General features: G+C 34.1%; 1 protein-coding gene across 3 annotated transcripts in view; it reads right to left on the bottom strand.

Annotated features, from left to right (window-relative positions):
- Window positions 1-17,652, bottom strand: part of LOC139993268 (uncharacterized) — a 340,358-nt gene that overhangs the window by 36,907 nt on the left and 285,799 nt on the right. The gene's annotated exons all lie outside the window — the stretch shown is intronic.

Here is a 17,652-nt window from a genome sequence, read left to right as displayed (position 1 = left end):
TTATTATTTTTTGTGTTTTTTTTATTATTTTACGTGACATTTTGGCGATCCTGCCAGGATCCATCAGCTTCAAGTAAACGAAACTACGCATTTCGGGCTACGGTCAACCTTGAAGATTGAGGATCAACGAACCACTCCAACAGAGGAAACACTTTTGACGTTTTGACAAAGGAACACCGCAACGGAACCTTTCCTACGGGTTAAACGATCAAGGTGAGGAAACTCTGCATTCTTTTACCAAATATAGAACGAGAAGAGACATTCAAGCACAAATAATACAATCAGTATAATAATGGCAACGTCACGAAAGGATAAAATCGAGACTGTTAACGCCGCTTCAGCTAGTAGTGGGATAGACCCAACAGTTAGGGCTATATTAGATGCAATACAGAAACAAAATGAAACTTTCACTCAACAAATCAATACACTCACACTACGTATTGACGAAACTCAACGCGCAGCAAACGAAGAGAACAAAAAACTCGCAGCAGAGATCGCATTAGTAGGAAAGAGTTTAACAAAAATACGTATGGGAGATGTATCAGAAGCCAATTCGCTAATGACCGCAGACGAAACAACCCACACTGCTAAAGACCAATCACCCCTTCGAGGACCTCCTCAGATGCCACCTCAGCTATCCGAAGACAGAGCTTTTACTCGACGTTTTACACAACCAGAGCTTAAAGCTAAAGACGCATTAAAGTGCATCCCACAACTTAACGGCGAAGACGATATAGGAGTAGAAGAATTTATTAAGGAAGTTAGAGAGATGAGGGCAATGTGTACTGAACAACATTTATTATTAAAAATGATTAAGATAGAGAAAATTTCGGGAAAAGCAGCTACGGCAATACGTAACGTACACATATCAGAATACGCACATTTATACCAAGCATTACGACAGAACGTAGCAACTCAAGCTTCGGTTCGGGAACACCAAGACCAATTACGAGAGGTTAGACAAGGATTTAACGAAAGCGTACAAAGCTATATTATTCGTTTTAGAAAATCTTTTAACAAATTACAGTATAGTATTACCAATGAATACCCGGACGAAATAACCAGACGTGCCATGAGCGACAGAATTTTAAAAGATTCGGTAACAGATTTCATTCGAGGATTAAAAACAGAAATAGGACAAGTTCTACTTGCCAATCCGCCGTACAACGTTATCGAAGCCGAGAAACGCGCCGCCGACATTGAAAGATATTTTCGTGAAGACAGAACGCGCAAGCAACAGACTGCTCGTCTCAATAATGGACCACAGTATAAACCACGACCAATAACGAACTCTACGTCCACACCTCTCAAAGCGATTGAATATACCCCCGCACAGCGACCAAGAACTGCGTTTCAACAAATCGAACGCTCACCATTAGCAGAACGAGCCCAACTACGATGCTTCAAATGTAAACGCCTTGGACACACGTCAAACCAATGTTCAAATTTTCGAACACCAGGGCCTACAACAACGAGCACCTCCAATCAACAACATCGAAATGGAAATAAAAGAATTAGAATCAACGCAACTACAGGAGAACTCCCAACAATGCTCCTTGGACCAGTTGGAGAACTAAAACGGAGACTTCTTGTCGACACAGGAGCAGGAATTAACATACTTAAGCGAAAATGGGTATCAAGAACAGAACCAACACGAAACTATAACGAAATTCGCGATGGGACATTCTAAATTCAAAACTTCAGAACGCGTTATTATAAATCTGTTTGGCAAAAAGGATACGACCATATTACCTGAGCAAACCATATCAAAAACAGTGTACCTAGAAGGAAAACCAACTTCAGTATGCTTTATCAATGGTGGACAGTCTTCATAACTGTAGTATATTTAGCCAACACGCAAATAGAAATTCTACCGTTAAAAAAAAAAAAAAAAAAAAAAAAAAAATCCACTTAACGACATATATTTATATAGCGATACCAGAAAAGCCAATTGACCGGGAAATGATCTGCAGAAGTACTAAGATTTTGGAGGACCAAAATCAATCTAAGGAGGGGGGTATGTAACATCAACTACACCTCGATCTACATCAAAGACCGGGCCGCGCTTCGGAACCGCTGATGATAGAAATAAAGATGCGGCCGCACTCGGCGACAGTGTATGTCGGCGAGGCGAAGTGCTCAATGAACCCTCAATATCCCAACGGTCCTTTTGCCGAATATTCGAGAACGGCTAACAAACGCGTGGATAGTGGGGATATTAAGGGATGACAAAGAAAGAAACAAATCAGTTTTTAAAGGTGGAATTGTAAGAGCTTCAGTCTTAAAAAGTCGCTTCTAGAGTTCGGAAGTCAAGTGTAAATCAAGTGTGAAGAAATAAATTCTGTCTTTTTTTTATGTTTTTTTATTATTTTTTGTGTTTTTTTATTATTTTACGTGACACTCGCGCCGATGATCACGTATGCCGACTTCTTTGTGAAAATAAAGAACGGACCGAAATCGACGTTTCTGGAACCGCGGCCGGGCGGCAACCATGCGCTTGTAACATCAACTACACCTCGATCTACATCAGAGACCGGGCCGCGCTTCGAAACCGATGGGCTGATGATAGAAATAAAGATGCGGCCGTACTCGGCGACAGTGTATGTCGGCGAGGCGAAGTGCTCAATGAACCCTCAATATCCCAACGGTCCTTTCGCCGAATATTCGAGAACGGCTAACAAACGCGTGGATAGTGGGGATATTGAGGGATGACAAAGAAAGAAACAAATCAGTTTTTAAAGGTGGAATTGTAAGAGCGTCAGTCTTAAAAAGTCGCTCCTAGAGTTCGGAAGTCAAGTGTAAATCAAGTGTGAAGAAATAAATTCTGTCTTTGTATCTCTTTATTTTAGTTTTTTATCTTTTATTTTACGTCTTCGATTTTTCCTTCCTTTTTTCTTTTTTTCTTTTTTTTTATTATTTTACGTGACACGCTCGTCGATACATTGTATGCCCCGTCGGGAAGATGAGACGATTCGTGTATGACGCTAGAGGACCGCGAGAGACGGTTAGAAACACGATCCATATCAAGCTTCGCGACGTAACATGGATGTTTCGCCTTTGTGAATGCTTATAGCATCTAATTATATTATATTTCTATAGCAATATAGAAAAATTTGGTGATACACTTTTACAAAGATTAAAAGACAGTAATATAAATTGTAAGAAATTGCTAGACACACACTTTTCTCCCAAACTTTCTTTTCCGTTCAATGTTACCTAATATTTTAATAATTATAATTATAATATTTATAAAATATTGAGCTGCAAAATACGAAATTATCAAATACAATTCCGTTCGAGTTTACGATATTTAAAATTATTGAAATATTTAGCATACTATTTACTATATTATCAACTGACTCAATATTTGGAAATGTTGTTCACGAGTAATCAATAGATAGTTTAAAGAATATAAAAACAAATATATGTATATTTAAATTTTTGAATAAAAGTATAAAACCTTTGAAGTGATAAGGTAAATAAATTACTTAATCCATGTGTAAAGGATAACGTAATGCACGCATCATTAATTGAATAAATGTTATGTAATTACTTAACACGTTCGTATCTATGCGATGGGTATACTTTCGTGGGGGCCTTGTCACCAAATGATGGTGACGCTCTTCTTGTTTGAGTTAATTAATTAAATATACAATATTATATATAGGATATACAACATAAAAATATTAAAAACACATTATAACATACTTTTTATTAATTTATATTCATAATACGGATAATATATTACATTATGCTATATCGTATGGTATTCGTTAAAACATTCCAAACACATTTGGGGTGATTTTGGGCACTTCGAAAAATAGTTAGACTCCGTCATCACTACTCTCCTCACTTTCAAATATATTTTCACGCTGTTCACTGAACATTTTGAGGAGAAAAAATCACTGATATACGTCTCACAAGTATGCTTCTCGACCAAATGAAAGATCTGAGATATCTGCCATGAGATCCCTCGGAATACTCTACCTGGATAGCTTATCGCTTTCTCTATTTCAGAAATAAATAATCTTTTCTTTATAATGAATCGAAGGCGATAAATAATGAATCGAAGGCGATAAACGATGAATTCCTGCTTGTCGCTCTATTTACGTTCTGCGTACCGGCGGTCGGATTTGGGCCCCGCAGAAAACTTAGCCGAATCACGTTGGACGACGAACGTGTTAAAGAAATCTGAACGAACTTATCACATAGCCTAGTATTTCAAAGTAAATAATTTTTCCTTATATGAAAACATATTTATTTTATTGTCCAAATAGTGTGCATCATGATCAGTTTGAATAATCAAGACTCTACTATATTTTCGTCAATGTATAAAAGCATATAGCATCGTTAAAAACACTAAATAATAATTTTATCATCAAATAGAATATGTTTGTTCACCACATTCAACTTTTAATTTTTGTTAAATTTCATGTTACAAATGTTACAGTAAAAAATGTATCCACTGAATTGCAAATACTCATGCGAATAATATGCGTTAATCCATGATTGTATGAATTTCTTATTTACTCAAAGAATAATATTGGCTCGGATTCAACTCTGAAGTGTACGAATTGCACCGTAAAATAATAAACTTTATGTCAGTGACGCTACACGACATTAAACAGTATACAAATAGTACATAGGTTGGTAATTTCAGTTGGGAGATTTTGGTTCAGTGATTTCAAATAAAAATGTTGGTTGAAGCAAGGTGCAAGCTACTGCATATTTGCTAAACTACGTGAAACCAGTATCGTAAATATTTTTTACGGTAATTACGCTTCCGCTCTAGTTTCTATGTTTTGTTTCAATTTATGTATTAAATATTCAATGTACAGTGGCTCACGAAAGTATTCGAACGTTTACATATACAAACTTGAATGGTCGAAATAATGTACATTAAAATAATTTGCTTAGACAAGCAGATGTCAATAGGAAGATGACAGTCTTAAGATTATGTTAGTAAAATTTGGAAAGGATTCAACAACGTAGGTAGGAGCTACGATACATTTATTAAAAACACGCATAAGTGACTCACAAAAGTATTTGAACGCTACATATATTATCAAATTATTTAATATTAATATTTTCTTGGAGCACCTTTAGCAGCAATAGTGTGTCTTAATCGACGTTCCATACTGTAAACCAATGATTCTGTAAAACTACACTGAACGAAGTTCCATATTTCTATAATTTTATCTTTCAATACTTGCTTTGAGATTATCTGAAATTTGTTTAATCTTTTTCCCATTTCAGCCCATAAATTTTCAATCGGATTTACGTATGGACTTCGCGGTGGAGTAATTAACATGTGCGGTGTGTTATATACGATCCATTCTTTCACAATTCCAGCAGTATGCTTAGGATCATTATCATGTTGGAAGTGGAAATCTTCCAATAATCCTAATTTACGGGCACTTTCTTTAAGGTTATTTTTTAAAATATTTAAATACTTATATTTATCAAGTATACCATCAATAAATATCAAATTTCCGGTGCCACTGGCAGCCATGCACCCCCATACCATGACCGATCCACCTCCGTGTTTCACTGTTTGATGTAAATGTCGAATTTCCAATTCCGTATTTGGGTTTCTCCACACATAATTTTGACTATCCGAGCTAAAAATGTTAAACTTTGACTCGTCAGAAAAGATGACTTTGTCTCAAAAAGAATTATCTTTATTAATATAGGCACTTTTGCAAAAGTCAATCTTTTTTCATGATTTACCGCATTAATATATGACTTCTTTCGCGGTACTCTGCCATGAAAATCATCGTTTCGTAAGATTCGTCGACATAATTCCGGGTGAACTTCTTTATGAAACATATCAGTCAGCATACTTGCGAGTCGAGGAGCGGATGTAGTAGGATTTTTGTTGAATTCGCGAATGATAACTGTCTCCTCTCTTCCAGTCAATTTCTTTGGTCGACCTGATCGAGCTTTGTTTGCAAGTGTTCCCTCATTCTTTGACTTTTTTATGATATAATGTATCGTGGACTTACTTCTGTTCACAATTCCGGCAATCTCGTTATATGATTTGCCGTCCTCGTGTAATCGGAATATTATTTCTCTTTCACACTTATTTTAGACTTTTTGGTATTCATTTTAAATACTATTGTGCACACTTTTACATTACTGTTACCGAAACGATATCCTAATATCAAGTGAACGTACCAATATTTTCATTTAGCAATGATGTTTACATTCGGTGTAAAGGAAGATGAAAAACTATCAACAGTGTTACAGCGTTGTGAGACACTTATCATGAATGTTTCTAATGAATGTGTCATAACTCCTGTCTATATTATTGAATCGTTTTCAAATTTTACTGATGTAAAATTACTTACTTATTAATTGTATATATACTATACTTATTATTATACTATACTTTATGTATTAATTGAAATTTGTAAGTGTAAGCGTTCGAATACTTTCGTGAGCCACTGTATATAATTTAGTTATTATAGTCCGATATATGTAGAATGACAAGGTCGAGCAAATTATCATAATAGATTGATTTAATTTTTAAATAAATTCTGTATATGTAAGAAATATACAAAATACATGCAGTATGCGAACTAGAAAATATATTTTTGAGACCTTTTAATAATGAAATATATTCCTATCAAAACTCAAAGTGTTTTCTCTCTACTTCTAAGTCGCTACATAATTCAATTACGATTTAGTTGACACTACATGCTTTACATCGCAGTTCAAATGCAAAAGACTTAGAATTCAGAATCGAGGATCAGTCTAATATCATATGCACGCATCGTGCTGTGTCACTCACGTCGTCTTGGTTAGAGCATAAGAGGCAGCTTGTGTGCAAAGGAAGATGAAGAACTATCATTTTATTACAGCGTTCGAATACTTTTGTGAGACAGTTATTATAAATGTTTTTAATAAATGTGTCATAATTCCTGTCTATATTATTGAATCGTTTTCAAATTGTAGGGATGTAATCTTGAGACTTCGTTATAGATAGCAAATTATTTTAATAAATTAGTTTAGTACACCTCATTTTATTAATTGAAATTTGTAAGTGTAAGAGTTCGAATACATTCGTGAGCCACTGTATATATGCAAACAATTTTCAATAAGCCGTCGAGCCAATCGATCATTTGTTTACAACGCTCGTGAACTGCAGTTGTTAGCTCAGTTTGAAATCTGTGTGTACACAAACTGTTATTACAGATGGATATCCGTGTGTCTTAACACATGGAAATCCAGCCAGTAACGACAACAAATACAACTAAGAATTTTAACGCTAGGTAATTCCTTTACCAAACAATTAAATGCAAACACAGCATCAAACAATATCAAAATGAATGCAGAAAAGTGTCCAACGTGCGCTAAGCAAATAAAGAAAAGAAAAATCTATCCAGGTAAGGATCTAACAGCTGTCACAATAGACATAAATTCTGACATATGGTCACAGGATATACCAATAACTAACGCATCAATTTGAACAGCCAAGATCAAAACGTGACATTCTACAATGTTATCGATGTTAAGCCTTCGGTCACACTAAGAACTACTATAATACACTGTAACAGCTTGTGTCAAATGTACAGGAAATCACTTAACAACGTCGTATATCGAACAAAGGAAAGTAGAAAACGTAAAATGTCGGAATTTTCAAGGAAATCACCTCATAAGTTACAAAGGATCCATAGTTCGGAAGTACTATAATAAATACTATTCCCCACCCTTAGAAAAAGAAACGAACTCTTACCAGCTTAACAAATATATGCTAAATCAGGCCGCTATAAGAATTCACGCTATCCCCAACTATTTCAATCAAATTCAGCTGTCGAGCGAATGTAGTTGAAAAAATCTATGCATAGGTAACGGATAGATATAACTCCACTCTCTATCCGTCACAAGACCACAATACTATTGCTCCCATAACTAATTTTACACAACTTCTGATAGAAATCAATTAAAAACACAGAACTAGTTACCAACGTGTTATCAACACAAACTTCGCTACTACAACAACAATCTCAACAAATTATCACCATGATTGAACTACTAATAAAACTTATCAATAACAACATCAAATAATGAGCAATACACTCAAAATAGTGGTTTGGAACAATAACACGTTACAACAAAGAATACAAGAACTATTCATTCACACACATGAAACTGACATACTGATTTCAGAAACCCATTTCATCAACAAAAATTACGTAAACATTCTACACTATAGCATATACGATACTACCAGGTATGTAAATATGAAACCGGAATTTTTGTATAGAAAATACACGTTTATTGTATGAAAATGATTAAAAATATTTTATTCGAAGTATTGCCCATCGCTAGCTATAAATTTTTCCCACCTGTCTGGCAATTGGTGGATGCCACGCCAAAAAAACTGTCGCTCTTTTGAGGCAAACCAGTCATCGAGCCATTTTCGTAAGAAGTGAAGTGCTGGTCAGAAAGTGCGTGTCCCATCGATGTAAATAAATAGTAATCGGACGGAGCCAAGTCTGGTGAGTAAGCCGCGTGCGAAAGTATTTCCCAACTGAACGCTTCAATCGTTTCCTTGACCGGTTTTGCTGTATGCGATGGTGCATTATCATGAAGCAAAATTACTTTGTGTTGCCTTCTTTGATATTCTGGTCGTTTTTCACGCAAAGCTTGATTCAAATCGATCATTTGTTGCCGGTAGCGTTCAGTATTAACGGTTTCGCCAGGTTTTAACAGCTCATAATAGATCATACCCTTTTGATCCCACCAAACACAGAGCATCGTCTTCCGTCCATAGCGATTTGGTCTTGTAGTCGATGACGGTGGTTCGCCTGGAGCTACCCACGATCTTTTACGCTTAGGATTCTCAAAATATATCCACTTTTCATCGCCAGTTGCAATTTGGTGGAGAAATGACTTTCTTTTGTATCTGGCGAGCAGCATTTCGCAAGTGGTTTTTCGGTTTTCCTGCTGTCTTTCATTCGATTCATGTGGAACCCATTTTCCCACCTTCTGGATTTTTCCCATGGCTTTTAAACGTATGGAGACGGTTTCTCGTGTCACGTTTAATTGATCAGCGAGTTGTTGTTGCGTTTGAGCGTCATCCTTATCCAACAATGCTTGCAATTCTCTGTCTTGAAACTTTTTCGGTGGTCTTCCACGTTCTTCGTTCCTCGCGTCAAAATTGCCACTTCTGAATTTTTTAAACCACTCAAAGCACTGTGATTTACCAAGAGCATGCTCACCGTAAGCTTCGACAAGCATTCGATGCGATTCTGCAGCAGTTTTCTTCAAATGGTAACAGAAAATCAATGCTGTCCATAAATCGTAGTTTCCAGGCACAAAATTCGACATGTTTAACGCTATTACAAACTATGCTGTTGTATGAAACTTGTATTGTCCTGAGTCGGAGATGTTTGTGAGATGTCAACAAAGACTTTTGGCTACATTATCAGCTAGTACCATCTATAGGCAAATTCCGGTTTCATACTTACATACCTGATAAACACCTATCTGGAAGAGCACATGAAGGAACAGCTAAAAAATACTATTAGTCATCACTTTACACAGAACCACTTCACAGAATATATCTACAAACAACAATGATAACAATAGAAACAACAAAGCAAGCAATCCAATTATCAATCGTATACTCTTCCCCAAAGCACAAACTTAGTACAGAACAATACCAGAACTTCTTCGAAACTCTAGGTAACAAATTTCCAGTCGCGGAAGATTTTAATGCTAAGCGTCGATACTGGGGGTCAAAAAGAACTTCATCTAGAGTTAAAACACTACTTTTAGTGATAGAAAAACTGTCTCTGACATCATAATCAATTGGTGAACCCATGTATTGGTCAACAGCACACGAAGAAGCACCAGACTTATTAAACTTTGCTTTAATCAGAGGTTTGAATAAAAGTCAAATTAAGCTATCATCCAGCCCTGATCTGAGCTCAGACCACTCACCTGTAATGATAGACAACTTCCAAATCCCTGCTCTAAAATACGATATTGTCACACTGTACAATTACACCACAAACTGGGAAAAGTTTGGATTAGCAATAAATGAAAAACTTAATTGCAACATTCCACTAAAACTTCAGAATAGGTTGAGAATGCAGTAGATCATATAACACAAATTATTCAAGAAGTAGGTTTAGATATCTACTAATACAGCTGAAAATACAACTCTCTTATCCAAACTACATTTTGAAGAAAATAAAGCAGAAAAGGAAATTAAAAACACGAAAGAACGCATAACAAATATTAACTAAACAAAGTCACCAAATAATTAAAGAAAATCATACGCGACCACAGCCACAAAGAATTTAATAAATTTCTCGCGTCTTTGATACCTAATTTAGACACGAATTATTCCTTTTGGAAAGCGACAGAAAGATTCAAAAGACCGATAATCCCGACACAAACAATAAGAAAACCAGATGGATCTTGGGCTAGCGCTTCATTTGTACAAGCAATGGTATTTACGGAACACTTGCATCAAGCTTTCCAATCTACAACGTGAAGACGAAATAACAGATAATCCGGTGGAAAGCATAGACTGTAACTACAGAGTACGAAACACTACGAAAAAAGAAGTTAAACAACTTATCAAACCAATAAAAACTAATAAAACTTCAGGATATGATTTAATAAGTGGAAAAATAATCAAAGAACTTCCAGAAAAAAGCAGTAAAAATAATAACAATAATACTCAACGCTGTATTCAGATTGAAATATTTTCCAAGCACGTGAAAAATGGTTCAAATCATCTTGCTACCAAAACCAAAAAGAAGCGTGCGTGAGCCTTCTTCATAGAGACCGATATCTCTAATATCAACATTATTCAGAAATCTTGAAAAAGTAGTTCTGGTCAAATTAAAAGAAATAATAGTTAAAAAGCAACTAATCCCAAATTAACAGTTTGTTTTTAGCTAAAATCATGCTACCACAGAACAAATCTACGGAATACTAAAGGAAAATCATAACTGCCCTCGAGAACAAACAATATTGCTCAACTTTATTCCTAGACATTGAAAAGGTGTTTGACAAAGTTTGACATGAAGGGCTTTTACAAGTCACAAAGAAACTTCTCCCCGTGCACTATACGAACTTCTCAAATCCTAGCTCACCAATAGAACATTCTATGTTAAAGTAAAGCATTCACACTCTAACATAAAATTCATCAATGCTGGAGTATCTCAAGGAAGTGTACTGGAATTCACATCAAACAGAGAGTACACGAAAACCCACAACAAATAACGAATATCCTGCAGAAACATATACACCTACTGGAAAGATGACTAGCTGCGCGAAAAATAAAAGTAAACAATGACAAATATAATCGCATAACTTTCACCCTCTGTAAAGGCAAGGTAGTAAGGATTACACTACATGACTCCACGAAGCCCATGACACGATTCCACAAAGAGAGGTACTCGAATATTTGGGACTGCATCTAGACATGAAACTTACTTGGGAGTAATACATCTGCAAACAATTTGAGCAAATCGGAGCCAAAAGAGGAGACATCAACTGGTTAATGAGTCGTCAATCAAAGCTAAGTTCTGAAAACAAACTTCTAATTTACAAAACCATAATCAAACCAATCTGAACCTATGGTATACAGTTATGGGGAACAGCGGCCAAAAGTCACATCTTAAAAATGGAAGCGACGTAGTCAATAATCCTTCGTACAATAGTTAATGAACCGTAGTATGTTAAAAACGAAGAATTACGCAAAGATTTACAAGTCCCCTCTGTGGATGCCAAGGTGCAACGAATGTCTGAGAGAAATAAAACAAGGATAACAAATAAGCCAAGCCCATTTGCCAGTACTCTGTATGAAAACAACGTCAACAGAAGACTCAGATACAAGTATAAACATAAACGCAACAGATACATTCACATTCATGTACGTACAACATATGAAGGTGATACTTAAAGAAGTAGTATCTAAGCGATAACCATCTAATATTATACTAACTTGCCAAATGTCTGTTGAACAGTGCAACCTGTTGCAAGAAAAATTCAAACGTACCAATCTATAACTAATTTTATATGATAAATAACGTACATATTTATATGAGAAATAGAATTTTTAAGTTCAATTAATTACAGTATCAATAGAATATGAATGTAGATGTAGTATACAAATGAATAATTTTAACTAATTCGACAACATTTTTTGCCACCTATTTTCTCCCTAAATCTGTAAAGTGTTTAAATGATAAATTATGTAAGTGATAAAATGAGCAGAAATGCGTGCTTTATCTCTGTTGCAAATCTTCACTTCCAATACTTACATTTCATTAGCATTATATTACCATTTCAATTTCTCAATTTCACTGTCATTGTATATGCAATTATATATAGATTGCGAATCTTTATGCAAATTAAAATTTTTCTAGATACAGATAAAAAATTCCAAATTGAATAAAAGAATGTTTCATTATCTAAACGTAATAGTACCTACTTCATTTTTTATGTTTTATATGTACACTTTTGCACTTGTGCACATCCGCAAGCAATATAATCATTTAAAGTTGATTAAAATATTATGCTAACCAAAGAAACAGAACATCAAACACAGAATAAGAAAATTGGAAAAAATTCCCAGGAATTGTTTAGCACTAAAAAGATTAAAATTTAGAAGTAAGTAAAAATGAAATTATAAATATATAACCTTTTAACCTTCAATAAATTTTCGTCGAATCTCGGTAAATGTGCACATTGGTAATTCAGCAGAAGGATTATGGTTACACACGAACCGCGAAGACCCATTAGGATTATGCTTATGGTTACGTTTACATCTTCCGTCCATCTGAACAGATACTCCAGTTCCATTGTTTGACCTTCGCCGAGAGGTCTGTGCATAGGTAGGGTGCCTCTACAATTGTGGAATATCACTCTGGCTTCATTGTTGTGTTTCAAGCGAAGCATCCGTTATATTGTTACTAATCATTCTGAACATTTTCATTTGTCATGTCGCATCTACGGTATCTCATGAAAGTATTTAGACACTTTTTGAAACACAAGAAAATTTTATGACACTTTATTAACATCATAATTAGATTTTACTAAGGCACAAAACTATTTATTATGAAAAATTTGTTATGAATGTACCATGTGTATTGTACAAATTTTATTAGCACTATAATGAAACTCGACTACTGTGATTAGAGTGGTTTTGAAATCGATCTAAAGATATTTCAGATGATGTTGAACAAAACATTTGCTGTAGATATGCATTTAATAAAAGATTAGTATACGGTTATATAGCTCGAATAGTTGTCTTAAACATATACATATATAATTATTGTATATACATGTTGTTATGTTTCACACATTTGGATTTGCCGCGTGGTATATGAGTGACGATAGACGATATTGATAGGTGGTATCGATAGATGGTATTATAGGTAGCATAAATCGATAGTGAATGATTAATCGAATGGAGTAAGAGTAGACTGACAGTTGGCTAGAGAGCGAGCAAGAGAATAAAAGAATATAAAGGGAGATGTATGGTTTCGAGTAAAATGAGTTGAGAAAAATTAAAAACAGATCTTATACAAAGCTGTAAAGAGTGGATAGTAAAATAAAGCAAGTATGTATTACATTTATCATAGTCATAGACCTTTTCATAAGCACATAAAAATGCTAAAAGTGGTTCTATCAAATACTGAAGGTTATTAACGCAATGAATAACTGATTATGTTCATACAAAATACAATTTTTATCTCTGCGGAGCTTATGTTTACACTGAATATGATGTAATTTCTATATACATTTCGAAATCGATTTCAAATTTTAAAAATATCCATCATGATAGTCATGTTGTTTGACGACAATTGCTAATAAAACTTTAAAATGTTTTACGTAATACATGTGGTATATTTATAACATGCATAATCTATACGCGTACATAACTTCAAAAATTTGTAATTACTGAGATATTCTTTAAACAATTTTTTTGGCTTTGTTTTTTAGTTATTGACAATTAAAAATTAGTTGAAATATCCCTGTGCGCAAGCAAGCAAAGCTGCTTACACGAACGAAAGATGTATGGGCAGTAGGTTACCTCGTATAAGTCGTAGAGAAGGTTATGACATTTCGAGACGTAAGCTATTTTGCGCGACGTTTTGTAAGAAAAATCCTAGGTAGATTAAACATTATACCTGCCTAGTCATTAAAATCTATAACAGCATATCGAAAACTGCCTCATGGAATTTCTGAGTGAAGAGGATTAATGTTTCTTTGCTTTCATGAATAATTAATAAATAATAGTACATATAGACAATGTTTATACAAATTTCATACTCGCACCGCGATCGTCCTATTCACGGGTGCCTACAGGAAAATCACATACGCATCGCGAGTGCCCAAACTGTTTACAGAAAAGTCGCATCAAAAATAGCAATCTTTTATGTTACAGTAAATGTTCAATATAGTCTCTGTTTTCTTGCAAACAAAGTACACAATGAGCACCATATACATAACTCGCACTGTACACACTATATACACACTCAAATCACTGGCGTGGAAATTAGATAAAAAAGATTAAAAAGATAACAAAGAATCCAACATTAAAAGGAACAAAAAAGTTCTAAAAACTAAAAATGAGAAAGCTCAAAAAGATCTAAAGTAGAATAACAAACTTATATTAAATCTACAATTAACTCTACAGTGTACCCCGCTGCTTAGGCTGACCTACTTTCGTTCGTGCAAGGAGATTTGCTCACGCACAGGGATATTTCGGCTAGTTTTTAATTGTCAGTAATTAAAAAATAAAGCCGAAATCGCAATTTTTTATTCTTGATTTTCGTCTTATTTCGGCTCGAAAAATCAACCATTAAATTTTCTGACGCCTGCAGTAATTAAGGTTTTAAAGATGTAATGCTTATTGATATTTGCTGTATATATGAACTGTATATGTTGAATATATTTGCAGAAAAACTGCATTTACTATAATATAAAGCAATTGCTATTTTTGTTACAACTTTTTGTCGTACAGTCGGATACTCGCGATGTGTATATGATTTTCCTATGTATCGTTCAATTTGAGGATCGCTCTGTATCCCGTTGCTCGGGCTGCTCTACTTTCGTTCGTGTAAGGAGCTTTGCTCACGCACAGGATTTTATCGGCCGATTTTTAATTGTCTACAACGAAAAAACAAAGCCGAAAACGCCATTTTTTTATTTTTAATATCTATTTTATTTCAGCTTTAAGAACCCTCTTAAAGTTCTGTCGAACACCCTATACCATTTATCTGCAATTATTTTCTTACTCAAAAGTAAAATTATTACACAAAAGAATTTATTAATCCATAACAGATAAACCAGGGAAATAATACGTCAAAATTTCGGAAATATAACATTATTTAAAAATCTAAATGATATAGACCATTTACATATTATTTTGTCAAAGTATAAAAAATATATCAAAAAGCAAATGCTTTACAAACCAGGGATACAAAAAAGATTTACATTATTCAAAAAAGAAGTAGTTTATATTGTTACTTCAATTCGTTCAAACTTCATACGATTTTAAAGTCAAAATGAAAGAAGAAATAATAATGGAGCAAATCTTAAGGCAATCTTTAAACATTTTTTTTCATAGTTACATTATGCAAAATAATTAGGAGTTCACTATTATAATTTTAGGTCTTTATGTTTTATTGCATTGATCAAGTAAACTAAAATAAAAGGATACTATAAGCTTGATAGACCGACATGTTATTCATATGATAGTGTAGTAAAAACAGTTTCTAAACCATTAAAAATATATGTATGTATATACAAGCGTAAATAATAGATCTAAAAATGGTAATAACTCGGGAAAAAATTCCCTAACTTTTCTAACTGAAATAAAATGGCAAATCAACTATTATATTAATACAACACTGCGTCTTAGTCGATGGGATTTAAAAACAATAACAAACAAACAACAATTAGCCTAATCAAAATAAACATGATTCACTCTATTAGAAGGAGTAGATATGTATAAATAAGAATGAAAAGATAGAGAAGAAGGAAGCGGAACTGAAAAAAAGCAGGAAGAACATCAGCATGATCAGAAATCGAGATGGTTATCAGTAAACTCAAAGAGAAAAAAGTAGCAGGAGAAGATGGATTGGAAGATGAAACCTGGATATTCACAATAGAAAAAAATCAAAGAGAAATTAAAGGAAATTATTAATCAGATATGGAAAGGAGGAGGGTGGCCCGAAGGTTGAAAGGAAGGAATAATGTACATGAATTGAAACAAAAACTGATAAGTTCTATTCTATCCTTTACGGACTTGAAAGCTGCATTTGACAAGAAAAACAGGAGAAAAAATTTAAAAATCATAAGAAGTAAAGGAATAGACTCAACACTAGTGAAGATAATCGAGAAAGTCTATAAGGAAACCAAAAATGGAGGACAAGTATGAAATTCAAAGACAGAAATATTCTGGAGAAGAAAACGTCTAAGACAATGTTGCCCCTTAAGCCTGCTACTGTTTGTAATATTTATAATGAAAATAGATAACTACTTTGAAAGAAGATAAGAAGGAGGTATTATCGTAAGAAGGAAGAAAATATTTACCCTGATGGAAGATCATAATGTTTAGCAAACGAAGAGTCTATAGTTGGAAATAGAAGCAGAAGAACAAAGAAATTGAAGAAGTGACAGAGTTCAAATACTTAGAATACACGTTCAAGAAGAACAACAGAGATGAAGCCCGCATGAGAGACGTGTGTAGAAAAGACGGCACCAATAACAGATCTGGGGGATCAGAGAAAGAAAATTTGGCGATAACTTCGACAAAAGAATGTTTGTGCTTTTGATGTAATAATCAAAAGTATCATGATATAGGTACGGAGTAAAGGTCGAGGAGCAAGAAAATAAAAGAGGTGGAACTAGTGCAATTAGAAAGATATATTAAATGGGCACTAGGGTTAAACAAATGGAACTCAGACTTTTTAATAAGAGGGGAAACGAAAATAAGTGAGGTATGTATAGAAGCAGAAGAAAGAGTTCTAAAATATAAAGAAAAAATAGAAAGGTTGCAAAGTCGGCATGAACAGGTGGGAAGCTGAAACAAGAAATGACGCAGGAAAAAATATAACGAAGTAAAGGAGCAAGTATAAAGAGAAAGAATTGGAAAATAGCAGAAGAATGGAAAAGACAAGAAAGTATGTAGAACCTGTGGAAAAGAAATGGAAACTAAGGAGCACGTAATGACTATATGTATCACAAGCGCAGACAAACCAATAGAAAGAGTAAAGAAGAAAGAAGGAATAACAATAGAATGGATAAGGAAAGCAATAGAAAAGAGGATGTGAAGAACTGTTAAAGATAAAACATAGTGATAACGGAATTCAGTAGTCAAAGACTTTTTCTAATATTATATTCATTTCTATATATTGTGAATGTATATATATACATTTTATATATGCATTTCTGTTTGCTGTAAGTATATGTAAATTATATCAGATATAACTCGAAATTGTATCATTATTTTCAATGAAAAGAAAATAAATGTGGTTCACAAAAATATTCAATTCGAGTAAAAAGAAATAATTCTTACCTTGAAAAGTTTTAATGTAGATAAGAGTAAGTTTCGATCCCATCAAGTCATTCGTCCATCGAGAAACATTTATATTTAAACTTTCGGTCATTACT

Source organism: Bombus fervidus, chromosome 2, assembly GCF_041682495.2.
Source record: "Bombus fervidus isolate BK054 chromosome 2, iyBomFerv1, whole genome shotgun sequence".
In the NCBI taxonomy this organism is placed as follows: domain Eukaryota; kingdom Metazoa; phylum Arthropoda; class Insecta; order Hymenoptera; family Apidae; genus Bombus; species Bombus fervidus.
This window is presented reverse-complemented; position numbering and strand designations above follow the sequence as displayed.